Source organism: Podarcis erhardii (assembly GCF_964252035.2).
Source record: "Podarcis erhardii genome assembly, chromosome: 9".
In the NCBI taxonomy this organism is placed as follows: Eukaryota; Metazoa; Chordata; class Lepidosauria; order Squamata; family Lacertidae; genus Podarcis; species Podarcis erhardii.
The window spans coordinates 66,532,295-66,560,195 of NC_138512.1; the positions used below are offsets into that span (position 1 = coordinate 66,532,295).

At 45.2% G+C, this 27,901-nt stretch overlaps 1 protein-coding gene across 1 annotated transcript in view; it reads left to right on the forward strand.

Annotated features, from left to right (window-relative positions):
- The first annotated feature begins 522 nt into the window (after positions 1-522).
- Positions 523-27,901, forward strand: part of WDFY3 (WD repeat and FYVE domain containing 3) — a 139,504-nt gene continuing 112,125 nt past the window's right edge. The window contains exon 1 of the mRNA XM_081876576.1: positions 523-1,167. The gene's annotated coding sequence lies outside the window, so the exon portion shown is untranslated. The remainder of the gene's footprint in view (positions 1,168-27,901) is intronic.

Below are 27,901 nucleotides of genomic sequence, written 5' to 3' on the forward strand. Positions count from 1 at the left end.
CGTTTCATATATGTTTTTGCCCTGCCTTTGGGGTCTCATTAGGGATGGAAATCTGCTGAAGAAAAAACGCATGCATTGCTTCAGTCGGGAAGCATGGAATCGGAGAGTTGAAAGGGACCCCAGGGGTCATCTAGTCCAACCCCCTGCAATGCAGGAATCCCAGCTAAAGCATCCATAACAGGGAGTCTCTGAGATGATAGATAGATAGATAGATAGATAGATAGATAGATAGATAGATAGATGATAGATAGATAGAGGCGTGGGGTAGCGCAGAAACAGAGCTTTCCTTTGCAAGGAACACAATCCCGAGCGAGTGCGGGACTCGCAACATCCATTCAGACGTGAGAGAAGTTACTCGGAACCCACCGACCCACAACAGCCTGTTTTCTGTCTCCTCTCAGGAACTGCCCCCCCCAAAAAAAAGTGTGAGGAGAAGAAATTCCCTAAAACTGTTGGCGCTGAGGTGTCCTTTTTTTGGGTGTGGTGAGGAGGACCTTCCTAGAGGAGCCTCGTCCGCCCGCCCGCCAGCCCAGGGGCGTCTCTGTGAGGGAAGCTGAGGAGGAGGCGGGCCGAAGGGAGCCGGCGAAGGGCGGCAGGGAGGAGCGCCGGAGGAAGGAGCCAGCGAGCGCTTGGGAAAGAGGGAACCGCGTCGGGCGGCGGCGGCGGCGGCACCCAGAGGAAAGGAGGCCGGAGCAGGCGAATTAAAATGGCCACCAGCCGCTGCGGGAGCGGAGCAGCAGCGGAGAAAGCAGCGCCTCCTCCTCCTCCTCCTTTCCCGGGATTGCCCGCTCGGCCCAGGCCGGGCCTTGATTGATGGGGGAAGCGGGAAGCGGCGCTGGGAGCTGCCGGCTGAGGGGAGCCCGACGGCGGGCGGCGCTGCCTTGAAGCCCACCTCCCCTCCTCTCCTCTCCCCGCCTGGGCTGCAGCCTCGCCGTAGGAATAAAGGAAGAGAGAGAGAGAGAGAAGGAAAGGAGGAGGAGGAGGAGGAGGAGGAGGCGGACGGCCGCCCCTCCCTCCCTCGGAGCCTCGTCGTTGCTGTTGTTATTATTATTATTCTCATCATTTCACCCTTTTTCAAAAAACCTGCAAGCCCTCTTTCCCAAAGCCCTCGCCGGTGGGGCGGATCCCGGAGGCGTCTCTCTCAGCAACCGCGCAGCGACCACCCCGGTGAGCAAACGGAGCTCTGGGCTCCCACCTCAGCTCCCCCCTTTCCCACCCCCCATTTTCTGTCACCCTTCGGCTCCCGAGGACACTTAGGGGGTGTCTCTCTCCCCTCCCTCCCTCCCTCTTCCTTCCCTTCTCTCCCCCTCCCGCCTCGCTTCCTAGGCCGCAACGGCGGCTCCGAGCTCTCCTCCGCCTCCCCGGCCAGGGATGCTGCAGCAGGAGCCGTTTGCTTCCCCCCCTCTCCTTGCTGGCTTTTGGCTATACGTCGCTTTCCCCGCACCCCCCACCCTCTTTTCCCCTGCGCCTCGATTTGAAAGGGGGGTGGGGGTGGCGGACAGTTACCCGCATTGCTTTAGCTCCTTTTTTTTTATCTGTGCATGTTTATCCTAGGCTGCAATATTCAGGAGGAACGGAATCTCTTTTCTTCCTGGCGACGAAAGCCCAGACTTCCTGATTATTATTATTTTCTTTCCAATGATTTGCTTCGTTCTGGGCTGGTGGTTTTCTCTTATCTTCCCCCTCCTTCACCCCAGATTTTTTTGTGCCCCCCCCCCTTTGCTCCAGGTTTTTGGATCTGCATGGGATTGTGGGCCTTGTTTTCTCCAGCAAACGGTGTTTTGTGTGTGAGAGGTAAATAAATGAATCGCAACAACTTTTAGAAGACATCTGAAGGCAGCCCTGTTTAGAGAAGCTTTTAATGTTTGATGTATTACAGTATTTTAATATATTTTTTGGAAGCCACCCAGAGTGGCTGGGGAAGACCAGCCAGATGGGCGGGGTATAAATAATAACATTATTATTATTATTATTATTACAACTTGCGTTCGCTTTAACCTATGGGGGCAGGTTGCAACACCCACTGCCTCACCCCACCCCCTGTCTTTGGAAGCTGCTTCTGCTTTCTGGGAGAGGGACAGAAGGGCCCCCGGAAAGGCTGGCAGCTTGTCCTCTTCCTGGCCCTGCAGTGATTGCCTTAAAAAAAATTAATAAATCCCTCTGTTTCTCTCTCTCCCCCGCACCCCAGTGTGCTGTCTTTACCTTTGTTAATGGGTTTTGCTCCTTTTAGCTGCTGGGAAGGGAGATGGGGAAAGAGATGGGCAAGCAGAACTAACAGAAACAGGAAATACAGGGCTCCCCCCACCCCACTTTTAAATCTCTCCCAACCTTCTGTGCCCTGCGGTATGATGAAGGGAAAAGAACAAAAGGCATCCCATCCCTGTCCATTAGGGGTGGTTTGTTTTTGTTTTTATAAAGTGCTTTACGTGACAGGTCTGTAGGAAATGATAAAAGATGTATTTGTCTGAAAGGCTCTAAATGTTGGTTCAGGAGGATGAAGGAATATTTGTGTGTAGCTGAGGGGGCAAGGAAAGACTGGCTAGTCATTAGGAACTGTAATGGATCCCCCCACCCCAATGTTGAGTTACGTTAGGATAAATGACTCTGCTAGTTATAGAGAGAAGAATCTTTAATCTTTAAACCTGTCAATCTTGAAGCAGTTATTGCTGATAGAGATCTTTCTGAAGATTTCAGGAGTTCCTTCCCCTCTTTTAGCCTGGTTTAAAGCGCTCTCTCTCTCTCTTTCTCTTTTTTTACTACTGACGTAAATATAACAAAAGAGTCTTGGGGCACCCTAAAGACTTAACAGATTTACTATCGCACAAGCTTTCATGGCCTGCAGTCTACTTCATCAGATGCACAGTGTGTTATTCTGAGTTGCATATATACATATATACACGACTGGAATAGCATATTGTAAAAAGTGAGGTCAGAGGGAATTTAGGAATTGTATTGTGTACTTGTTTGTGTGTGTTAAGTGTATCCATAGAAGATTCCTGCAAGTTTGTTTTGCAGTATGTGTTTCATAAGCTAGCTGAAATGTTTCATGGTCCTTTGTAGGCTGCAGTGACCTGAGTGCAGGATTCTGTTTAAAATCTTGCTTGGCTTAGTTCCATTTTAATTTTTTTTTGTATATAGACTGATGGACTCCGCTCCCCCATGCCTCTGCTAATAACTGGTATTGGAAAGAAAAGAGATCAGTCATACATTATTCCCATGCTCACCATGCCTCTGAGATAAATACAACAGAGTTCACTCTTATAAATAATTGTTTCAGAACTTCAGCTGCTCATGTAGCGATAAGAAATGCATCTGCTATCCTTGACTGTTAGAACTGGAGGCTGTGATAAGCAAGTCAGCAGTTTCCAAAATTCGGTGCATGAATAAAAAGGAGAAACTATTTTTGAATGGTCTTCCATAATACAGCTCATAATACTGTCTTTGGATATAGGTTTCTAGCATATTTTGGCATATGTGCTAATTTATTGAAAATTGACATTCTCCATGCTTATTTCTCAACTACTCTCAGACATAGGATTTTACTAATCATGTTGTTGTGCATGATAGTTTCCATCACTCAAAAATATGTGCCGTAAATTAAAGTTGCTTATCTACTCTATAGATCTTCTTCTGCAGATATATTGACAATATTCCTAAGCTCAGTGCATGAAAAATTACTATTTCCCACCGAAACATTATTGACTACGCTTGATGGTGTTGAAAGAGGAAAGGCTTGGTTAAATATCAGGAAATGTGCATGAAGTTTATATTTAGGGTGGCAAATGATTACCAAGGGAAGTTTTGAAATTCTTATGTTCTGTAGCTATAGCAGCTTCCAACACTGTTAAATGCTTCTGCGTAGGAAGAAGCATTTATGTTTGGTATTTACTATCACAAAAATACAGATACCTATTTTTTAATGGATATGTGAGGAGAAGCTGTTGTGACATTCTACTGCAGGCATCCCCAACCTTTGGCCCTCCAGATGTTTTGGACTACAATTCCCATCATCCCTAACCACTGGTCCTGTTAGCTATGGATCATGGGAGCTGTAGGCCAAAACATCTGGAGGGCCGCAGGTTGGGGATACCTGTTCTACTGAGAGTACCGTATTTTTCGCTCGATAACACGCACCTGACCATAACACGCACATAGTTTTTAGAGGAGAAAAACAAGGGGGCGAAATTCTGAATGAAACAGTGGATGTATCATTTTTGTGCTTCATGCTGCGGCCACAGACATGTGATTTGACGGTGAGTTTGGGGTAGCCCAATGCAAAGATCCTGAGGATCCATGTGGATCCATGCTTTGTAACCACGTTTTTGCACCATTGCAGCCCTGTTTTTGCATCAGATCATTGCTATGTGATCTGATGGTGAATTTGGGGTGACCCAATGCAAAGGTCCTGAGGATCCATGTGGATCCGTGCTTTGTAACCACGTTTTAAGTGGGGAGGGAAGGAAAAACATAGAAGGGACAAGGAACACCGAGAGGGGTGTGCGGAGAAGCAGCTGGCTAAGAATGCAGGAGAGGGGTTTTACCGGAGGGTGGAAAGGAAGGCAAAAGTTCCCCCTACCCACCCACCCACCCACCCAAGCCAGCCAGCCAGCTCTCTCTCCCCCCCCCCCACCTGCATGTTGCCTGCGAGTCCCTAGACGCACGGAGAGGAATTAGAAGGAAGGATGCTCTGCTTTCCCGGAGGGGAGGGGTTTTCTCTGCTCTTTGTTCCGTTTGAGCAAACACAGTAAGGAAACAGAAGTGGGTGGGCAGTAAGACCCTGAGGCAGAATGCAGGAAAGCAGCAGCTTCCTCTTTTCAAGGCTTCCCTTCTCCGGACAATTTGATATTTGCCTGATTTTTGCCTTCACTGGCGCCTGTCAGCTCCAGGGACCACACATTCGCTCAATAACACGCACAGACATTTCCCCTCACGTTTTAGGAGAAAAAATCTGTGTGTTATAGAGGGGAAAATATGGTATATATGAGTAAAATAGGCATGGGTGCATGCAAATGAAATTGGTGGAACTATCCCAGCACTCAGGAACAAGAGAGTAAGCTATAAAAACAACAACAAGGAGTGCCCTCCAAAGTGATGCTGGAAAAGCTGGTCACTGTTGCACATCATTTTAAGCAATAGACAAGCAGCGTGCTAGAGCACACTACCTGATCGCTCCTGCTTTGTTCTCCTACAGTGTAAGTGAGAGCAACAAACCACAGACTTTGGTTTGACATGTCATTTGAACCCAGAAATGTGCTTTGTTTCTTGGCTTGATGATTGTGGTTTTCTTAAGGAGAAACAAACCATGATCCGAGTTCACGTGGCATGGTAAGCCACGTTTAATGGGTGTTGCTCTCATGCTAGCGGAGGAGGGAAACAGAAGCAATTGGGCCATATGCACTACTTGTTCACAGTAGCTCATGGTTTATGGCTTAATGTAATGTGCAAATAATCAAAAATAAGAGGAGGCTATAATGTAAACTCTATGTTGAACTAGAAGGTAAACAGACAAATACCTCTGTGTATGAATATTTTGATTTTTTTTCCTGATTCTTGTATAGTAGTATCCTAAAATAATTTGGAATAAAACATCAACTCACTTTTGAAACATCAGAGCTGAGGTTTATGTGCCCAATTCATTACCCCAAGACCTTTGGCTTGCCTTGCCTTAGACAGGTCTTTCCCAACCCTGCTACTTTGGATTCTTTTAATCTTGCAGCCCTGGGGATCTTTAGAAGCTGAATTTGTAACTTTCTGCATGAAAAATGTTATTGTATCATTGCGGTGTGGCTCCTCACCTTATTCTAATACTGTGCTGCTAGCAGTCTGTTTTTGTTTACCAAAGTCAAGCGAATCTTTTCAAGCAAGGTATGTTAGTGCCTGGGTAACATAGATGTAGCAGCTTGTAGTATATGAAAGCCCACTTTGGGGCATGTGGTAGCTATATTGGAATCAGCATTCACCTGTGGGTGTATGTAGTCCCACGTCTCAACTTGGTTGCACCATTACAAACTTCTTGTTTTGAAGAGAAAAATATTTATAATGTCAAGGCAGTTCTTAGTGCCTGTTCTATGAAAAGTTGGAAGTATTTGTCAGCACATATTGACATGGTAATGCAAGCGCCGTTCAAAACTCCTATTGTTCTATGCACATTTTGTGACAGGGAATTTCATTGGCTTTTCTGCCTCCTCACTTCCAGCTACTCTCTGAAGACTGGAGAAGAGACCCTCCTAAGAGTATGGTGGGTGGCAGGTGGGTGGGGAAAGGACTAGACCATGTGAAAAATGAACATAATATTCTAGCTGCAGTTCATTCATTTTCAGCTTTGTATTCTTGTTATAAAAAAGCATGCCTAGACATTCCGTTGTTGCTCCCATAACCTAGGTTCAAGGTGCCATTTAGCTTCTAGCTTTCATATCTCAGTTTCTAACACTGAATGCAAGTGATTACTCCCACCTCCACCATTTTTTTCTCTTCATGCTTCATTCTAGATGGATTAGACTAGGAGTCCCTAAACTTCCTGTTCCTGTTGGCACCTGTGGAATTGTGTGTGTGTTGTGGATCTTAGTTAGAAAATGGCTGTTCCAGGGCATGGAAAAAGCAGAATATAAAAGGTGGATCAGGATGGTTTCCCTTGCACTTGCACAATTTTTAAATGGGATTTCCCCCAGGCCACCATCAAATAACAGGCCACATTCGTCTTCATGGGCTGACCTGTAAAAAAAACCCTGCAGATCCAGCATTTGTCAGCACTGTCATGGCACAGAACAAATCATCCTGGGTGGGATTCATCTAATGAGCTCTGTCAGTGAAAGCCCGGCAAAGGGACTCTTGATTGCAGAATGGAGCTTCTCCCCCTTTCCTCTCTCTGCATGGCCTTGTGCCCCCTGAAATTGGCTCGGGGTGGCGGGTGGAACTCTCAGAATAGTGCAGCGGGAAGGGAAGGAGAGAGAAATTGTTCTGTCTGGCAAGCCAAAAAGCTGATGGAAAGGTTATTTTTTTTGGGGGGGGGGCGTGATGCTTAATACCTCCCCATTATTTTTGCAAGGCATGTCCCCCAAGCCACCAACTGAATAAAGTTGGCATTGATTTCTGTGGATAGTGTTGGAACAGTGTTTACAGCGGTAAAGAAAACCTCACCTTACACAGGGATCCTCATTGATTTTTATGTTTGTTACATGGGATTCCCCCCCACCCCCATACCACAGAACACATCTGTGGACACAGATATAAACTGTGATTTGATTGTGGTTTTAGAGGGATTCCTTGGGAAAATCATGAGGATCCATTAGCATGAAGTTCTGTGACCAGAATCCATGTTTTTGTGCTATGGTGGCTCTGACAAGTGCTGGATTAGTGTTTTGTCTTTACAATGCAAGCAATAGAAACTAATGTCAGTTTTAATTTGGGGTGAATGGTTTGGTGGGCATGCCTTATATGGATCTGTGAGACTCCATAACTTGGATCAATGTTTTTCTGCCATGATGGTGCTGGCGCCGGTGATACAAACACATGTGATTGTAACTTCAGAGCACAAAATTTTTGCAGAACTGCAGTCTTTACCTGTACAGTTGTGAACTTCATTGCTTTAAACAGAATTTCCTCTGACACTTGAATATAATTGCGTCTGACTTTCTGACAGTTTGTTCTCAGATCTTCTGCTATAAATGTCACTTCTTTTTGGGCAGTGAGTGTTGGGCATGTGACTAATTTCTGTTTACATTTAAAGATTGAAATTGCACACATTGATAGAGGAAGATGAATAGTTTGGCATAAGACCCTTGCTTTTCTCCATTCTTTTAATTTAGCATCCACCTTCTCCCTCCTCCTCATTTCTGTCTCAGGAATAATTGTGACATTGACACCACTGGGTTGTACAAGAAATCTGGAAAGAAATGATGCAAGCAAGAGGTGTCTGTGTACTGCTGTTGGATGAACCTGCAGGCATTTGGTTGCAGCTTTCCGCATTTGCTAATGATTAGTTCAGTGATAAAGGCTATTTTGTTTAAACTCTGCTGTTTAAGGTTCTTGGCACTGCTCACAGAGCCACATGATGTTTGTTGCTTTATTTCCATGACCAAATTGTGATTTCTAAGCAAATAATTTACAGTGGAAAACCACACCACAGTTTATGAAATAATCTGTGTTTGGTTGCCCTAGCTATACTTTTACCAAAGTATGCTAAGTTCAGTCTTTCTTTCCCACTTCCCCGCTCCCCATTAATGGAGACTGACAACTTTAAGGAAGTGTTCTTTGAAGATGCCTTGTGTCATAATCACTATTTTAGCTGCCTCAGAATCTGGTGCCATTACATATATTTGAAAATGAAGAAATAACCTTTAATGAGAAGTGACATGGGCAAGATCTACACAGGTAAGTGTTGCTTTTTCATGGCAGAAAGAGAGAACTCGAGAGCTCAGATAGGACCACTTCTATGCTATGTCCAAATTCTCATTCATATTTATATTGACTGTGGGAGGGGGTATGCATGGCCCCAGAGTTGCACCTGTAGCACCTGTAGAGTGGGGTGAACAGATGCCAAATTTGAAGACAGTTCTTTGAGTGCATCCCAGAACAATTCTTCATATCCCTCTTCATTTTTTCAACTAGGACCCCCCCATGTTTTGTTTTTTTAGACTTTCTTATGTAGCACATATGCTAATCAGGATATCAAGGGTTGGGACAGGGATTGATGCAAAGTGTGTAGTATATTATTTTGAAGCTAGTGTTCAAATCCCACTGAAAGGGGATTTGAGTGTGGCGCTAGTTGGAACATGTTGGCTGTTTTATGTACAGTGCGGTGATATAGTATACAGTGATACATACGCTTCAGGTTACAGACTCCGCTAACCGAGAAATATTACCTCGGGTTAAGAATTTTGCTTCAAGATGAGAACAGAAATCGTACAGCGGTGGCGCAGCGGCAGCAGGAGGCCCCATTATGTAAAGTGGTGCTTCAGGTTAAGAACAGTTTCAGGTTAAGAAAAGACCTCCAGAATGAATTAAGTTCTTAACCCGAGGTACCACTGTACTTACACTTTAGCAGCTAAAGGAAGTTCAGTTTTGTTAGTGTTAAGTTTTCCTCTTTTTCCTGCTACTTTGTAGGAAAGGTATCTTTTTGCTAAGTTCTTAATATGAACTGTGGAATGAATTCCTTACTATGGGTATAATTGTAGCATTGATATTGGATATTATCTAATCTGTTGGTATGGTTCTTGCTCAAACTTTTAATATGCTCCAATAAATATTACACATCACTTGGGAAGACAGGCAAACTAATATCAGTGTACTGGATGAAGCAAAGTTCACCAGTGTTGAAGCAATGATTTTTCAACATCAACTTTGTTGTACTGGTCATGTTGTGTGGATGCCTGATGGTCATCTTCCAAAGCAACTACTCTATTCTGAACTTAAAAATTGAAAGCGTAATGCTGGTGGTCAACTAAAGAGGTTTAAAGACTGTCTCAAGGCAAATCTAAAAAAATGTAGTATAAACACTGACAACTGGGAAACACTGGCCTGCAAGTGCTCCAGTTGGAGAACAGCCTTTACCAAAGGTGTCATGGACTTTGAAGACACTTGAACTCAGAACGCAAGGGAGAAACGTGCTGAGAGGAAGGCACGCTTGGCAAATCCACACCATGATCAACTCCCGCCCAGGAACCAATGTCCACACTGTGGAAGGACGTGTGGGTCCAGAATTCGCCTCCACAGTCACTTATGGACTCATTGTTAAAACCGTGTTTATGGAAGACAATCTTACTCGGCTACGAATGATCGCCAAAGAAGAAGAAGAAGACTTTGTAGCGTATTCTTATTTGTTGTGGTTTTGTCTAAGAATTGCTTTGAACACAATGTATGTGTGGAAAATGCAGTTTATAAATAAACGGAATATGACTAGAAACACCATTATGCTCCTTTAAGCTCTTTCAGTTCTTGAAACAGGACAAGAAGCTGTTTACAGTCTTGTTCATTCAATCAGATTTCTGGATAAATTTGTATTTGGCTTCTCTTTGCTATAACTGTCCGCAGAGTTGAGCACCTTTTTAGGATAAGATCATTGCTTTGGACTTAGAATACCAGCATGGTCCTTGGTATGCATTCCCTCTAAATATTAATTATGAATATTTAAAGTATGCCCCATTGAACACCTCTATAAAAAGAGGGGCCAATTTTAAAAATAGTGGGGGAAGGGCCAGTGGTTAGCAAGAAAGCATCTTTACAGTAATTCATTTTCACGCATGTAAAGAAAACAAGTGTACGAACCCCTTTGACTTTTTTAATTTTTAGCTTAGTTAGTACCTCTGGCTCACTCCCTCAGTACTTTAAAAAGTTACTTTGTACGGTCCTTAAGTTGTATAGAGAAGAGAGAATTGAATCTACATGTACAGTGTTTCAGTGTTAAGTAATCATTACTTCATTACGGAAATTCCAAAAATGTTCTGCAAGTTGGCTGTGAGTCCTGGAAGCCCTGTTGTGGAACTGTGGAAAGATGGAATACACTTAAAATTATGTATGTATGTGACCTAATTCAGTTTTTAAGAGAGTCAACAGAGCACTTTTTGTGCCGCTTTTACAGAATCTATAAATTATCAGAGCGAGTACAGTTCTGCATATCATTAAGACTCCCTTGGAGGACAAGGGGTCACATAGGTGTGCTATAGGATACTACAGAGAAGCTGAATGAATTCTTTGTATCTGCCTGCACTGCAGAATATGTAGGGCAGATCCTTGTCCAGAACTAGCTTTCTCAGAAAGTGTTTGAAGATCTGAGGCAAGCGGATAAAGTCTAAATTTTAGGCCTTATTGACAAATTTAAAAACCACAAACTTAATTGTGAAATTGCTGGTGTAACAAAAATATGTAACCTGTCCTTCGATCAGCCTCCATACCTGAAGTCTGGAGAGTGTAAACCTTTTTATGATACAGGGGGACCTGGGTATTAGCATGCTATTTAACATCTGTTTCTGGTGTAAACTATGGAAACTAAATATAACTAAGAGAAAAGAGTATCTAATTAATATGGTCAAATAAAAACAACTTGTGCCCTGGTAGTGGGGTTCATCACTCTAGAATATGCATACATGCTTATAGTCTATAAGAACCTAACATACAATTTCAGGGTTACATGATAAGTAAGAAAAAAGTAATGGACTAGCTGAAATTTGCAATTCTACTTGAAGAGTAATTTCTATCGCTACACTTTATGAGGTCCCCCCCCCCGGATGAATATGTGAGGTTTCCCCCCTGAAACAAACATTCCATGGGCACTTTTTAATCCTTATTCAAATGTATGTGTTTTGCTTCTTTATAGCTAGCAGGTGCTGGAGGTGCAGACAGACTCGTTAATGGTATAGAAGGAATAATTTCTGTCTTTGTCTGTAACTGAAGGTGATGGTAAATGAAAACTGCTTCAAGGATTTGCAGTTGTGTCTGATTTATAGTTCTCCTTAGATGAAGGAAACATATGCAGGAAAGAAAATGAGTGGGAAAGGTGACATTGGATGATTAAACAGAAATTCTATTTTGGGATACATTAAAAAGGAAGGTGTTAGAGATGTAAGATAGATGAATATTCTGTATTTGTGTATTTTTATATATAATCCTTTAGATGAATATTCTGTATTTGTGTATTTTTATGTATAATCCTTTTTAGTGGGTAGCTAGAAGATTAATGGCTTCTATAAATTGTTTGAATGCTTGGGGAGGGGAACAGCAATATGCACATGGGGAAGACTAGGACTGCTGTTGCCAGCTCTTTTCTCCAGCTACCTTTGGTAAAAGTGGGGTGTCCAAGGTTTTAATTTAATTTAAGGTATTTTTGTTTCTTCTGACTTTTGAAATCGATTCTGTTTGGTAATTGGGAACTTCATAAGAATGCTTTGTCTTGATTAGCAGAAGGAAATCCCAATAAAGTGTGATAAATTGAATTTCTTCAAACAAATATGAAAGAAACTGTCCTCTGGTTGACTAAGTAAGATTGAGCAGGCAATTAGATGATGCTGACTGTATTAGCAAGATTGAAATTGCTCTTTAGTGCTACCAGAAAAGAAAGCTGGTGGTGGTTTCTTCCTCTTTTCTCTCCTGGCAGAAAGTGAAAATACTATCCTGTGTATCTGCAAAATATATTTACTTATTGCCTAAAATTGCTGTCATTCTCTACTGAGGCCAGTTTACATAATCACTTGTAGTAGTGCAGTAAGTTATCACTTGACAGTAGTGCTGGATTACCCAATAGGCAGACTAAACACATGGTTAGGGCACCAGCATATCAGGGGCAGAAAAATGATTAAATTTTTGAAATAATTGACACTTGATATTTCAGGGGGGACAAACATTGAAGCAGAGTGTAAGGAAGTTTAACAAAGTTCTGGGAAATAACAGAACTTTATTTAGCTTCCTTACTGAGCCTCTGGGGCTTGCCGATCCGCGACGAGGTGAGCTCCCGCTGCTCGGTCCCAGCTCCTGCCAACCTAGCAGTTCGAAAGCAGGCCAGAAAGTGCAAGTAGATAAATAGGTACCATTCCGGCGGGAAGGTAAACGGTCTTTCCGTGCGCTGCTCTGGTTTCGGTGTTCTGTTGCTCCAGAAGCCGCTTAGTCCTGCTGGCCACATGACCCGGAAAAACTGTCTGTGGACAAATGCTGGCTCCCTTGGCCTGTAAAGCGAGATGAGCGCCGCAACCCCAAAGTTGTCTGCAACTGGACTTAACTGTCAGGGGTCCTTTACCTTTTTTTATACTCTCCCCATTTTTCTGTTCTCTTTTTGTTACTTATCCCCCCCCCCAAAACCAGGGAATGTCCTACTAAAGTAGATCAGTATAATGAGAGGAAATCAGATCCTCCTCAAATGTGATCCCGCCCCCCTAAAGGTTCAGTGCATGTGACTTTAGGACTGGGCCCTTGGGCATAAAAGGTAATGTCCAGCAGGTATTTGAACTCAGCTTCCCTTTTCCCTTACATTGCACCCACATTTAAATAACTTTGTGTCGCATGCTGTGGACAGTACCTTTCATGTGTAGGCAGGAGGAGGATGAGATATCACCAACTTGAATATTGCTCCCAAAATCAACAACCAAGCCACACACAAAAAACCACTAACTCTCTGACTGCCAGGGAGGCCTTTTCAGCCATGGTGTCTATTCTTAGAGCAAACATTGTTTTCTTTTAGGCACCAGGTAGGAACTTTAAAATAAAAATAAAAATCCATGCTTTTCAAAAATTTAATCAATATAAAATGTTACTGACTGTTCACTCTTTTTTACTGTGTATTTACATGATTGTATATGTATAATCTTGTAAACTACCCTGAAATCAAATTTGGTGAAGGATGGTGAATCAGCCAGTCAACAAACGTATAGAGAGGTATGTGCTTAGATGGGGTTGTTATATTTGTATATTGGACCAAGCAGAGGGATTTGGAAAATTTTATAGTCTAGTGTTTGCTGGACTGTTGCATTTCAATCAGCAGATGTAGAATATGCAATTGCTTATCTTACTGGAAAGAAGTCTTCACAACTTCACAACTGTTGCTTACAATACCTTAGTTTTATACTGACACAGTATGTGAATTAGGTGTAAATTGCGAAATAGGGTTTGAAATAGATTAAGAAAACTGTTTAAACTTGAAAAATTGGTATATTTCACAAAAGCAGTTTCCAGCTTCAATTTTGCCTGATGTCTTTATGAGGAGAAATAACTAACTGAACACATTCCATGTGCCATTTCTCAGTCTTTCCAAGAGTAACTGAGTTTGTGTGTGTGCATGCATGCTTGTGAGACACACACATACACAGAGGGAGAGTGCGCGCGCACATCCCTGCCTTTCCTTTATCATTGTACAGTGGGCCTGCCACTTATAATACGCAGTGCTTTTTTCCTAGAAAAACAGGTGCCAGTACTCACCATGCAGTTGTTACAGTAAGTGTTACACTTTTTCACCAAAAAGAGGTGCCAGTACTGTGTACTCTTGAGTACCCCCTGGAAAAAAAAACACTGCTTATACATAATTTACTTTTGAAATTGCGACCTTAGGCATATGGCTGAAAAATACATACATCGTAAGCCGCCTTTTCATAGTTTAAACCATGCTCAAGTCGGCTTACAACAAGTCAAGTTCTATAACCAGCAAACACGAGGAAATATTCTGGTTGGAATGGTTTGGTCAGAGAGTGTAGTATAATGCTATATTATCACTGCAGGGACGGGGAGCAGGGAGTCACATTGTTTATTGTTATACTCTGAATCCAAGGGGCTAAAGCAGTGCATAAGCAGCAGATCAATATACATAAAGGAAACCTTAAATATATAATTCAAGAGCACATACACTTTGGCCTCTGCAATCATTCTTTGCATTCCGAGAATCCCATCCCCCCAACAATCACACAGATAGAAAACTGAAATCAAATCTTGAGGCTAAAGCCCTGTGAACCACCCTGAGATCTTATGATGAGGGGTAGCATATAAATATAATAAAGGGTTGCCATACGTCTGGAATTTCCTGGACATGCCCAGAATACTGCCGTCGGAAGCAGTGTGCGGGCAGAAATTCAGGTGGAAAAAAAGCTCAACAACTTTTTGTGTCTGGATTTTCACTTAATCCAAGAATTATTATTATTATTTATTATTGTTATGTATTAATAAAGCCAGCACACTGAAGGACATGACACCTAGTATAAAGGGGGAAGGAATGTATTTTTACAATACACAGAAAAATTCCTTATCCCAAGGTAAGAGTCACTACGTAAGGTGCAGAATATGGATTATGAACCAGTCTCCTGTGTAATGAGTTCCAAATATGGCTGCTATAACTACAAAAGTCCTGTTCCCTATTTTTACTGCCCATGCTTCTCAGAGCAGGAGGCCATGCAGCAATGCCTCTGTTATTATATTAGTGATAATAGCACAACAGTGGAAATGGTTAACAAATCTGGCTATGCAGTAAAATTTCTGGAATTCAGTTATTGCAGAAAAACAACAGCATACTTTAAGTGTCTCAGGGACAGGAAGATTCTGCTCATTTCTACACAGTATGGTGTGATTTTATCTCATGTAGTTTATTTTCTGATTTACATGTATCCCTCCCCATACTATCTAGAGAAATATGTATGTCATGATCTTTGATTGGGTGTTATTATTTAATATGGCAAATGGGGAGCCATCCATAGGGATGCATGCTCCCAGCCTGTTGCAAATTCCTTTTTCTGTAATGTTAGGTCTCCCAAACATGGTGGATGATCAGGCGTTCCTTTCTGCTCCCCTTCAATTTTGATCAGGCATTCCCCACTCTTTGACATGTGTAACTGATCTGGACCGATTATATATAGAGGAGGGAGAAAGGTTGTTTTCTGCTGCTCCAGAGAAGCGGACACGGAGCAATGGATCCAAACTACAAGAAAGAAGATTCCACCTAAACATTAGGAAGAACTTCCTGACAGCAAGAGCTGTTCGACAGTGGAATTTGCTGCCAAGGAGTGTGGTGGAGTCTCCTTCTTTGGAGGTCTTTAAGCAGAGGCTTGACAACCATATGTCAGGAGTGCACTGATGGTGTTTCCTGCTTGGCAGGGGGTTTGACTCGATGACCCTTGTGGTCTATTCCAACTCTATGATTCTATGATTCTATAATACAACTATTAAGGAATGTGTGTGGGCCCATGGCTGTGTTCCCTAAAAGCGGCCAGTGTTCTGTCTTCATCAAATTCTTGGTAATTTTTTAAATCATTCTGACAATTACATCTGCAACTTGGGTGGAATCTACACACACACAAACATTGCTGTCACAGCCACCTAGGTGGGTCCCAGCTCACGAGAGACCTTACTCCATTATAGTTTACTTACAGGAAAAGTTTATTGATGATAGTTGCTTCTTTCACAGTTCAGCATTGTGGCTGTACGTCTGTCACGTTAGACCGCTGAAGTCCCCCTCTGACTCCTCCCCTCCTCCACACCAACTTAATAGCCTGGCTCTAGACCACCTCTTCCTCTCCTTTCTTTTCCGCAGGGTCTTTCTGCCCCCCTGGGTTCTCTCCTTCCGGGATTCGCCTGAGGCTGAATCCTCTGCCGCCTCCTGCCCCCTCCTTCTGGCTTTGGGGCCGGGCTCCTCCTCTGAGCTTTCCCCACTTCCGCGCGCCTTTATGCTTGAACTTGGCGCGCGTACGTTGCTTTTGACCTTTCCTTCGTCCTCTATACTGCCCCCTGTTCCACTCTCTACCCTTTCCGGCTGAACACCTTGCTCCAACCCCCTCTCTCTGTTTTCTCCTGTTCCTCCTCCCTCCGAGAGGCTGACAACTCCACCCCCTTTACTCCGTTCCGGCTGAGACCCCTCTGACAGCGTCTGTGCTTCACTGGGCTTTCTCCCCTCCTTTCCTGACTTTTCACAGCTTCTCTCTTCTCCTGCTTTTCGCCTGATCATGCTAGCTCCCTTTTGGGAATCCTCTGACTCACTGCTTAGGCTCATAGATTCCCTTCGAATTCCGTCATCTTCTTCCTCGTCTCTCTCTCCCTCCTCCCACTCGTTTTCCGTCTCCTCTGCCATCTCCTCACTTCTCCCAGAAACCCTGACATCCATCCCCCCCTCGAAACCCCCCCTTCCCCCCTCCCGGTCGCTGGGTGCAGGTTGAGGGAAATGTGGTTCTTCCTGGGTCGGTTCAGGATACCGGGTGTCCATGTCAATCTTCTCCTCTGGCAGCTCCGTATACGTGTGTTCGAACTCGGGTTCTCCACCTGAAGGCATCACAGTCTCTTCCTCCCTCACTGCTTCTCCTGGCGCTGCCCGCCAAGGACCTATCATCCACCTCTGACTCCATACCTCCCTTGGCTGATCCACCCACCAATAAGGGTTTGTCTCTTCCCCCCCCAGGCGGGGATCCCTGGTCGGGCTTGTTTTGGGCGTAGAGCCCTCGGGCGAGGAGAAACCCCCGAACGTGCTGCCCGACAAAGTGGGCGTGAAAAGCCAATCATCAAAATACTCCTCGGGCATGGGTTTGTGCGGAAAAATTGCATGAAACTCCTCCTTCAACAGGGGTTCGTCCAAAGCGTAACCCGGCACCCAGCTATTTGCAGAGACTGGAGTGCCTTCCCTGGCGAGAAAATATTCAACTCCCTCCTCCCCCCATCGTGAATCCAGTATCTCTGTGACCTCATTAAGAGGTTCTGGTCTTGGCGACTCCCCTCTCTCAGGCGCCCTTCTACGTGGCTCTGGAGGTGCTCCTGACTCTTGAAACCTGTGTGGGGCTTTGTAGGGAGTGAGCACCGACCTATGAAAGACCGGGTGCACCCTGGAGCCCTCCGGAAGGGCTAGGCGAAAAGCCACCGGATTGACCTTAGCCTCAACTTGATATGGTCCTAGCTGCCTGTGTTCTAACTTCTTTTTGGCCAACGACCTGGCCGGCATCGCGTGGGCTGCTAACCATACCCAGTCCCCAACCTGAATGTCTTCCCCCGCCCTTCTGTGTTTATCGGCTTGCACCTTATACGCCTGCTTTGCCAGCTCCAAATGTCTCCGCAGCTCCTCGTGCACCTCTTGCAACTCTGCTGCAAACTGGTCGGCATTTTGAGGTCCCCCCCCTTCAGGTGCTGTAAAGCTCGGGAAGGTTCTGGGATGACGTCCATAGTTCGCGAAGAAAGGCGTCACCCCGGTGGATGCGTGCTTCGTGTTGTTGTAGGCGAACTCAGCCATCGGCAGGTGGTCCACCCACGCCGCGGGTCGCTGGTTGGCGTAACACCGTAGGTACTGCTGCATGATCGCGTTGACCCTCTCCGCTTGACCGTTGGTCTGTGGATGCCTCGCCGACGTCAGGTTGATCTTGACGTGCAAGATACCCAGAAGCTTCCGCCAGAAAGTGGAAACAAATTGGCGCCCCCTGTCGGACAAGACGGACTGCGGTAGTCCATGCACTCTGAAGACGTGATCGATGAAGAGCTTTGCGGTCTGTTCTGCCGTCGCCACCTTGGCACAAGGAATGAAGTGCGCCATCTTGGTGAACAAGTCCACAACCACTAACACCGCCGTCTTACCTCTGGAGCTGGGCAGGTCTGTAACAAAGTCCAACGCTACCCTCTCCCACGGTTGCTGCGGTGTCTCCAGCGGTTCTAACAATCCCGCCTGTTTCTGATGCACTGGTTTGGACCTCTGGCAGATATCGCACCTGGCTACGTAGTCCGCCACCTCTCCTCTCATCTGGGGCCACCAAAAGTCCCTTGCCACCAACTCCATCGTCTTCTCTTTGCCGAAATGGCCCGCACTCGGGGCATCGTGCAATTGTTGCAAAACCGTGGCGCGAAGCTCGTCGGTGGGCACGTAAAGGGCGCCCTTGCGAGTCAAAAGTCCGTCCTGCAACTGAAACTCATTGTTGTCAGGCGACCCTCTGCGGAGCTCCTCCATCTTGGATTGTGCAAACTGATCCTCTTGCAGCGCGCGTCGCACCGCGTCCAGGTCGACTGCGATGGTAGCGCACGTCCACGCCTGCGGTGCGAAGATGTACTTTGCTGCGATTGGAGCTACTTCCTCCAGGTATTGAGGCTTTCGGGACAGCGCGTCTGCTATAACATTGGAGTCTCCAGGGATGTATTCTATTTTAAAATCGAAATCCGCAAAGAATTCCGCCCAGCGCATGTGTCGTTGGGTTTGCAATTTAGCCGTCCGCCAATACTCTAAGTTCTTGTGATCCGTGCGGACCTGCACCGTGTGCTTGGCTCCTATCAGGAAGTGTCGCCACGCTTTGAAAGCTGCATGAATGGCCAACAACTCCCTGTCCCATATGGTGTAGTTGCGCTCCGTCTTGCTGAGCTTCCGGGAGTAGAATGCACCCGGTCTCCAGTTGCCTTGCGAATCCTCTTGCAAGAGGACGGCCCCAACTGCTCTGTCTGATGCATCTGTCTCTACCCGCATGGGCCTGCCAGGATTCACGTGCAGCAGCTGCTCCTCGGAGGCGAAAAGGCTTTTAAGCTTCCGAAAGGATCGCTCTGCTTGTTCGGTCCAGACGAACTTCTTCTTCTTGGAACTGAGGGTGTCAGTGATTGCCGCCGTCGCGTTTGCAAAACCTTTAATAAACTTGCGATAAAAATTGGCAAAGCCGATGAACTTCTGGACCTCCTTCCGATTTCGAGGGCTTTTCCAGTCCAACAGCGCTTGGACTTTAGTCTTGTCCATGGCCAGTCCCTCGTCGGACAGCTTGTAGCCAAGGAAATCTACCTCTCTCACATCAAACTGGCACTTCTCCAACTTGGCGTACAGCCTGTGTTCCTTCAGCCTCTGCAGAACTTCCTTCACGTCCTTATCGTGATCCCCTGGCGATTCCGAGAAAATTAGGATATCGTCGAGAAAACAGACACACTTCTTGTAGAGGAGACCTGCCAGGACGTGATGCATGAATGCTTGGAAAACATGGCTGCCATTTTGTAGACCGAAGGGCATAACTCTGTATTCGTACGTGCCCAAAGGAGTGAACATGGCCGTCTTCCACTCGTCGCCCTTCCTGATGCGGATGAGGTTGTAAGCGCCACGTAAATCCAGCTTGGTAAAAATCTTCCCCCTCCTGACTGTAGCCAAAAGGTCGTCAATTTTGGGCATGGGGAAGGCCTTGGGCTTAGTTAGTCTGTTTATGAACCGGTAGTCCACAATGAGCCTCTTCTGGGGCGTGTCTTTCTTTTTCACAAAGAAAACAGGACTGCCTCCCGCTGCTTTAGATTCCTGGATGAATCCGCGCTTGAGGTTGTGTTCTATGAACTCCCGAAGCTCTTGCAGCTCGTCTTCCGACATGGAGTACAGCTTGGCAGTTGGCAACTGCGCGCCAGGCACTAAGTCAATCGCGCAGTCGTAAGGTCTGTGAGGCGGCAATTTGTCAGCTTCCTTTTCGCAGAAAACCTCCAAGAACTCCGCGTACTTGTGAGGAACCGCTTGCACCATACGCAGATGCAGCTGCTGTTCGGCTTCTCCTCCTTGATCGGTTTGGATGCAATTCTGGGCGCAATACGATGAACAAAAGGTGATCTGCCTCTGGTACCAAGCAACCGCGGGACTGTGCCTGTCCAGCCAACTCATGCCCAACACGATGGGCGTGTCCGATAAGTGGGTGACATTGAAACTAATAAGCTCTCGATGGTCTCCAATTTGCATCATCATGGGAGGGGTTTGCTGCACCACTTGCCCCCCCAGCAACTTCCTGCCGTCTACCGTGACCACGTTCAGAGGCGTCGTTGCAGGCAGGAGCGCTATGTTATGCTGCTTGACGAACTGTAATCCCACGAAATCGGCGTTGCTTCCCGAATCGATGGTTGTTGGAACCTCGAGAAGTCGCCCATCAGGCAGCTGGAGTGTTGCTGTGAGTAAAACTGCTGGTTTGGGAGGTAAAGGGTCCATGCGCTGCAAGGATGCTGGGGACTTCTCTACAGATCCGCCTGGCTGAGCCCCAGTAGCTCTGCTTCCAGCCAGGCACTGCAGTTTCCCTGAAGCTGCTCCTCTGATTGCACCTCTGCTGTCACAGTTGCCAGTGCTGCAGTGTGCTTCTGGAGCCTCTGGGGGCACTCTTTCGCCATATGGTGTGCACTGTCGCAGATGTAACACTTCCTGGTCCCTCTAGGAGGCTTCGCTTTGGCTGCAGCAGGGATGGGGCTCTGGGATGGCTTTTGAGCCCTAGCACCACCAATCTCCATTGGCTCTTCGGCTTCCGTCCCCATTGGTGAGGGGTGCGCACGGCTGAAATCCCTGTGCACAAAAGGGAGAGTTTTTGCTTGCGCGCGCGCTTGGGGCCCCCCCTCCTCGTGCCACGGACGTCCCTCATGTCGAATTCCTATAGCCAAAGCCCGTTGCACCACGTCTTCCAGGGTCTGGGGTCTGTCCCCCCTTGCGATCTCATCCTTGACGGAGGGGCTCAATCCCTCCCAAAAAAGATCCCTGACCGGTAGACTGTCCTTCGGCCAATCTAAGGCGGTGAGCAATGCAAAAAATTTAGAATGATATTGGCGTACAGTGGCTTTCCCCTGCCTCAGCCCGTGCATCTGCCGGCGCGCAATGTCCTTATCCACAGAGGATTGAAAACAAGCATCCATCGCTTTGATAAACGCATCTGCATTGCGACGGGCTGGTCCATCTTCGCGCCACAGATTGCGTAGCCAAGCCCTGGCTTCCCCATGCAGGTGCGAAACAATAAATCCCACTCTCTCCTCCTCATCTCTAAAATCATGACGGAGTAAATGCAGTGCATACACGACATCTGCCCTGAAGTTGGGATAGTCTTGCAAGTTGCCATTAAAATGCGAAACTAGGGCACCCCCCCTCCTTCCAAGCGCAATGCCCTCCGCTCTGGAGCCCGGGGTCCCCGCCTTGTCCGCATTTTCCCACCTTGCTTGCAAATCCTGGCACGCTTTCTCCAAGTCAGCATTCTTCTTCTGCGAAGCAATGACTGCCGTTGTGAGAGTGGTAATCTGATCCCGGAGTGCAGCCAGCTGTTCCTCAGCACTCATGGCTGCTCCGTTCGTGAGCTTCGCAAAAAAAAATTTTTGCTTTCAGAGGGAGGGGGACTTTCTGTCACAGCCACCTAGGTGGGTCCCAGCTCACGAGAGACCTTACTCCATTATAGTTTACTTACAGGAAAAGTTTATTGATGATAGTTGCTTCTTTCACAGTTCAGCATTGTGGCTGTACGTCTGTCACGTTAGACCGCTGAAGTCCCCCTCTGACTCCTCCCCTCCTCCACACCAACTTAATAGCCTGGCTCTAGACCACCTCTTCCTCTCCTTTCTTTTCCGCAGGGTCTTTCTGCCCCCCTGGGTTCTCTCCTTCCGGGATTCGCCTGAGGCTGAATCCTCTGCCGCCTCCTGCCCCCTCCTTCTGGCTTTGGGGCCGGGCTCCTCCTCTGAGCTTTCCCCACTTCCGCGCGCCTTTATGCTTGAACTTGGCGCGCGTACGTTGCTTTTGACCTTTCCTTCGTCCTCTATACTGCCCCCTGTTCCACTCTCTACCCTTTCCGGCTGAACACCTTGCTCCAACCCCCTCTCTCTGTTTTCTCCTGTTCCTCCTCCCTCCGAGAGGCTGACAACTCCACCCCCTTTACTCCGTTCCGGCTGAGACCCCTCTGACAGCGTCTGTGCTTCACTGGGCTTTCTCCCCTCCTTTCCTGACTTTTCACAGCTTCTCTCTTCTCCTGCTTTTCGCCTGATCATGCTAGCTCCCTTTTGGGAATCCTCTGACTCACTGCTTAGGCTCATAGATTCCCTTCGAATTCCGTCATCTTCTTCCTCGTCTCTCTCTCCCTCCTCCCACTCGTTTTCCGTCTCCTCTGCCATCTCCTCACTTCTCCCAGAAACCCTGACAATTGCGAAAATGTTTTTTTAAATTTTGTTTTGAAAAATACATTGAATTTTGCGTAGCTCGCTGTCACCATCTAGTGTCACATTTGTATATTGCACTCTACAACACATTTGAAACGTTTTATTTGCAGCTGTGTAGCTAGCTGAGTCTTAGGACTGAAGGAGATTTGAATCAACTAAATGGAACCATTACTGTAGTCCATAATACATCGTAGTGCATGTGGGTAGTTTAGGCTCATGAACATGCAGTATTCCCTTCCTTGTTAACTTCAGTCTTTTGCATTATTAGTAATCAAAACCTAATTTACTACTATTTGATTCTTCACCATCACTTACCTTCTTTGACAGGGCGTTTGTGTTGCAGCCCCTGCTCAGAAATAGCATTTGCCTTGCAGTGTTGTTCTAGAGAATGTCCCTTACTCCAGAGTGCCTTGCATTGCTGTTCAGACCCCGAAAGCTTTTAAAGAAGCTGTCAAATTAGAAATGGCAGTGCCAGATGGAAATACTGCACCTACTGTGACTTGCTAAATTCAATAAAAGGTTAATGGTACTTTTTGTATTGTATTGGCAGGTTTGGTGATGACAGTGTTGTCAACCCCACAGCATGTGAACAGTAGAGCCATTAATAAATTACATAGTACTGCTAGTGTGTAATACTTTACAGATATATTCTCATTCTTCCACTTGCTCTTATGTGGAGGTGGAATGTGTCATGAAACCTAAATTTGCAGTTGGTCACTATGCTTCCTTTAACAACAATACTATACATCATTTAACATTACACTTTTCTGGACTTTGAAATCACTTCATACTTTCAGTTGACCACATAACAGTCCCATAGGGCAGGGATTACCAACCTTTTGGGGTAGATTTGCAGACTGCATGGTGACCCTAATTTCAGTGGTGGGAACGGACCATTTGGGTGCCACGAAAGGCCTTTGCATGAGTCTGAAGATGAAGCTTCTGTTAAGGCCACCTAGTATCTTCATTGGGGTGATTTGAATCGGGAACTTCCTGAGTTGCATTAAAAATCAAATAGAGTCTTATACAGGCAGTCCATGCCAAAGCTCATTGTTCAGAATTCAGTAATTATCACCATTTGAGTACAGATTCTCACATTATCTAAATTACATAAACAAGGATGCCCTTTGATTTTCCGTTTGCTTATTGATTGATTGATTGATTGATTGAATCAGGATTGTTAAATAAGATGAAAACTGGTGTAGAAATAACTTTTGACATAACTTGGAGTGTAGCAAATTTTAATGCAAGTTTGGAGGGAAGGGGGCTTGTGGTTTTAGGTGGTAAGAGAGCCTGCTCTAGCTAATACTTTCTCAGCCTTCCATTCTGGAAGTACCGTATTTTTCGCTTTATAGGACGCACCCGACCATAGGACGCACCTTGTTTTAGAGGGGGAGAACAAGAAAAAAAAAATTCTCCCCCTCTCTGCGCAGCGCCCCTTCAGCGAAGCGGCAGGAGAAACGGAAACCTTTCCATTTCTCCTCCCACTTAGCTGAAGGGGCACTGCGCCTCAGCTGAAGGGGCACCTACCCTTCAGCAAAAGGAACTTGAAGCCTCCGGAGTGCAGCGGGAGCTCCTGCTGCACTCTGGAGGCTTCAGGTGGCTATCCTTGAAGCCTGGAGAGCGAGAGGGGTCGGTGCGCACCGACCCCTCTCGCTCTCCAGGCTTCAGTGAAGGCAACCTGAAGCCTCCGGAGCGTGGCGGGAGCGCTCCCACTGCCCTTCGAAGGCTTCGCGTTGCTATCGCTGAAGCCAAGGAGCCTGCATTCGCTCCATAAGACATACACACATTTCCCCTTAATTTTGGGAGGGGGAAATGTGTGTCTTATAGAGCGAAAAATATGGTACTTGATTAAAAGGTACCTTTTCTTGGGATGCCTTCCTCAAAGAGCATTTGCTTGTTGTGGTTATTCAGTGTCATGGAGAGCAATTGCATATGATCATACCCATTGTTCTTGTTGCTGTTACTACTACATCATATCTTCCATAGCTGGCTGCTAGTATTGAAAGAGGTCCTAGAGTTGTGCTGTTTTCCATTAGATCCTTCATCCTTGGCAGGCTTTTAAGGGAAAAGGAAAGTGATGAGCACAAAGAAATAATGTGTATAAGAAAGGGGAGATGCACTTGGAACAGGAAAAATAGGAACTAAGGCAATAAGAGGAGGAGACTGGGTCCTACCCACACCATGTATAAATGGTGATGCACATGCTATTTCTGCCCTTTTCAGCAGTTTCAGCAGTTCTGGATGCCTAGAATTTAGCAATCCCTGTCATAACTCTGAATAGTTACAGATAGGTAGCCGTGTTGGTCTGCCATGGTCAAAACAAAATAAAAAAATTCCTTCCAGTAGCACCTTAAAGACCAACTGAGTTAGTTCTAGGTATGAGCTTTCGTGTGCATGCACACTTCTTCAGATACACAGAAACAGAAGTCACCGGACCTTTCTATATAGTGAGAAGGTGGGGAGGGGTATTACTCAGAAGGGTGGTGGGAATGGGTGATTGGCAGATAGCTGCGATGAGCCTGTTGACGACTCTTAACGACTGCAATAGGTCTAACAGGAAAAAGCAAGGGGTGAGAAGGTGAAAAATGGCTTTGTCATGTATAATGAGATAAGAATCCAATGTCTTTGTTCAAACCAGGTCTCTCCATAGTTTTAAGTTTGGTGATAAGTTGCAATTCAGCAGCTTCTCTTTCCAGTCTATTTCTGAAATTCCTTTGTAATAGAACAGCTACTTTGAGATCTTGTATAGAATGTCCTGGGAGATTGAAGTGTTCTCCTACTGGTTTTTCTGTCTTGTGGTTCCTGATGTCGGATTTATGTCCGTTTATTCTTTGGCGTAAGGTCTGGCCTGTTTGTCCAATATAGAGAGCTGAAGGACACTGTTGGCATTTTATGGCATACACAATGTTAGACGATGAGCAATTAAATAGTCCCGAGATGGTATGTGTGATGTTGTTGGGGCCAGTAATGGTGTTGTCCGGGTGTATGTGGCAGCAAAGTTGGCATCTGGGTTTATTGCAGGCTCTGGTGCCAGTGTCCGTGTTAGGTCTGGTTGTAGTATTATTGTGGGTTAGGAGTTGTTTAAGACTGGGTGGCTGTCTGTAGGCAATGAAAGGTCTTCCTCCCAGAGCTTGAGAAAGAGAACTGTCATTGTCCAGGAGAGGTTGTAGATCTCTGATGATGCGTTGTACTGTTTTAACTTGGGAGCTGTATGTGATGACTAGAGGTGTTCTGTTATTTTCTTTTTTGGGTCTGTCTTGCAGCAAGTTCTCTCTGGGTATCAGTCTGGCTCTGTTGATCTGTTGTCTAACTCTGTTGTCTCAACAGAGCCAGACTGATACCCAGAGAGAACTTGCTGCAAGACAGACCCAAAAAAGAAAATAACAGAACACCTCTAGTCATCACATACAGCTCCCAAGTTAAAACAGTACAACGCATCATCAGAGATCTACAACCTCTCCTGGACAATGACAGTTCTCTTTCTCAAGCTCTGGGAGGAAGACCTTTCATTGCCTACAGACAGCCACCCAGTCTTAAACAACTCCTAACCCACAATAATACTACAACCAGACCTAACACGGACACTGGCACCAGAGCCTGCAATAAACCCAGATGCCAACTTTGCTGCCACATACACCCGGACAACACCATTACTGGCCCCAACAACATCACACATACCATCTCGGGACTATTTAATTGCTCATCGTCTAACATTGTGTATGCCATAAAATGCCAACAGTGTCCTTCAGCTCTCTATATTGGACAAACAGGCCAGACCTTACGCCAAAGAATAAACGGACATAAATCCGACATCAGGAACCACAAGACAGAAAAACCAGTAGGAGAACACTTCAATCTCCCAGGACATTCTATACAAGATCTCAAAGTAGCTGTTCTATTACAAAGGAATTTCAGAAATAGACTGGAAAGAGAAGCTGCTGAATTGCAACTTATCACCAAACTTAAAACTATGGAGAGACCTGGTTTGAACAAAGACATTGGATTCTTATCTCATTATACATGACAAAGCCATTTTTCACCTTCTCACCCCTTGCTTTTTCCTGTTAGACCTATTGCAGTCGTTAAGAGTCGTCAACAGGCTCATCGCAGCTATCTGCCAATCACCCATTCCCACCACCCTTCTGAGTAATACCCCTCCCCACCTTCTCACTATATAGAAAGGTCCGGTGACTTCTGTTTCTGTGTATCTGAAGAAGTGTGCATGCACACGAAAGCTCATACCTAGAACTAACTCAGTTGGTCTTTAAGGTGCTACTGGAAGGAATTTTTTTATTTTGTTATAACTCTGAATAGTCACCATAGCAGTTGTAGGTTTTGTTATTACAAAAATAGGAAATTGCTTCATTGAGTGCCTAAAATCCCTCATTAGTCATTGTCACATTGATTTTGAGAGATAACTTCTTCATTCTTTTGCCCAAGTAATGACAGAAATGTCTCTCTTACTTTCAGGCCAAATTAACTTTTTGACTGAAGGGGTAGCTTTACATTGAAGTGGTGATATTTCAGTAAATTGCTGGGATATTTTTTTTTTTTTAACTCTATGCTGAATTGTACCTTTTTTAAAAATTCAGTTTAGCTATTTTTCTTTCTAAATTATTTTGCTTTGTTTAAATGTCAGTGGAAGAAATCTGTAACCCATTTAATCTGTCAGGAACAAGTAATGTGTGAAACATCTCTGAAAGTCTCATTGTGGGGTATATGAGCAACTACATGTTTTCCAGCTGGCCCAATAGAATGCACCTGGAATTATTCTAAATGATTTTTCTAACTTTGCACAAATGTTCTACATTAACAGTAACTTTTATGTTGGTCTAAGTCTATTACATTTTTTTTATTGAGGGAAGAGAGTGAGTGAGCCTATTGCAGCTTCACATCTTGTAGCTTTAATAAGTGCTACTGTGGTATGGCATATCCTGTGAGCCGGTTGTTGTCTCTAAAGTTTTATTATACATCTTTTCAATAATTTTACTCTTAACCTTTGAGAAGAAAGCATTTTGCTGCACTTTATCCCTGCAAATTATACTAACGGTGTTGGAATGTGAAAAAGAGAAGTTGAGAGAAGGCAAACAACAACAACAAAATTTAGAAGAAAAGTTTTGTGGACTTGACTAAGCTTATTCAAAATTTCATAGCAGCAGAGCACCAGGAAATAGTGTCATCATAAATGCTATTTCCTAGACTCTCTCTAGAAAGTGAGCACCTGACAATCTCTGTCATGCCCCCTAATGTAACCCCCCCCCTTTTTTTAGTCTGGAAAAGAGTGTGCTTTGTAATGAGTGTCTTGGTTTGCTTGTTGATATGTTACTGATTACACATCATTTGAGCTAGCAAAGCTAAGTCTTCATATAGCCTTATTTTTCTGAAGATGAAAACAGTTCTGCAAGTGACTTTCCTTGTTGACAATACTGTGGTTACTAATAATCAATACCTTGTTGACAATACTGTGGTTACTAATAATCTAGCCTTTTTTGTAGTACCTAACCCAGGGAAAGTATCCCCACCCCCAATAAAATCCTGGGAAGGAAATGACTTCATTCTCTTGAAGTTGGCAACT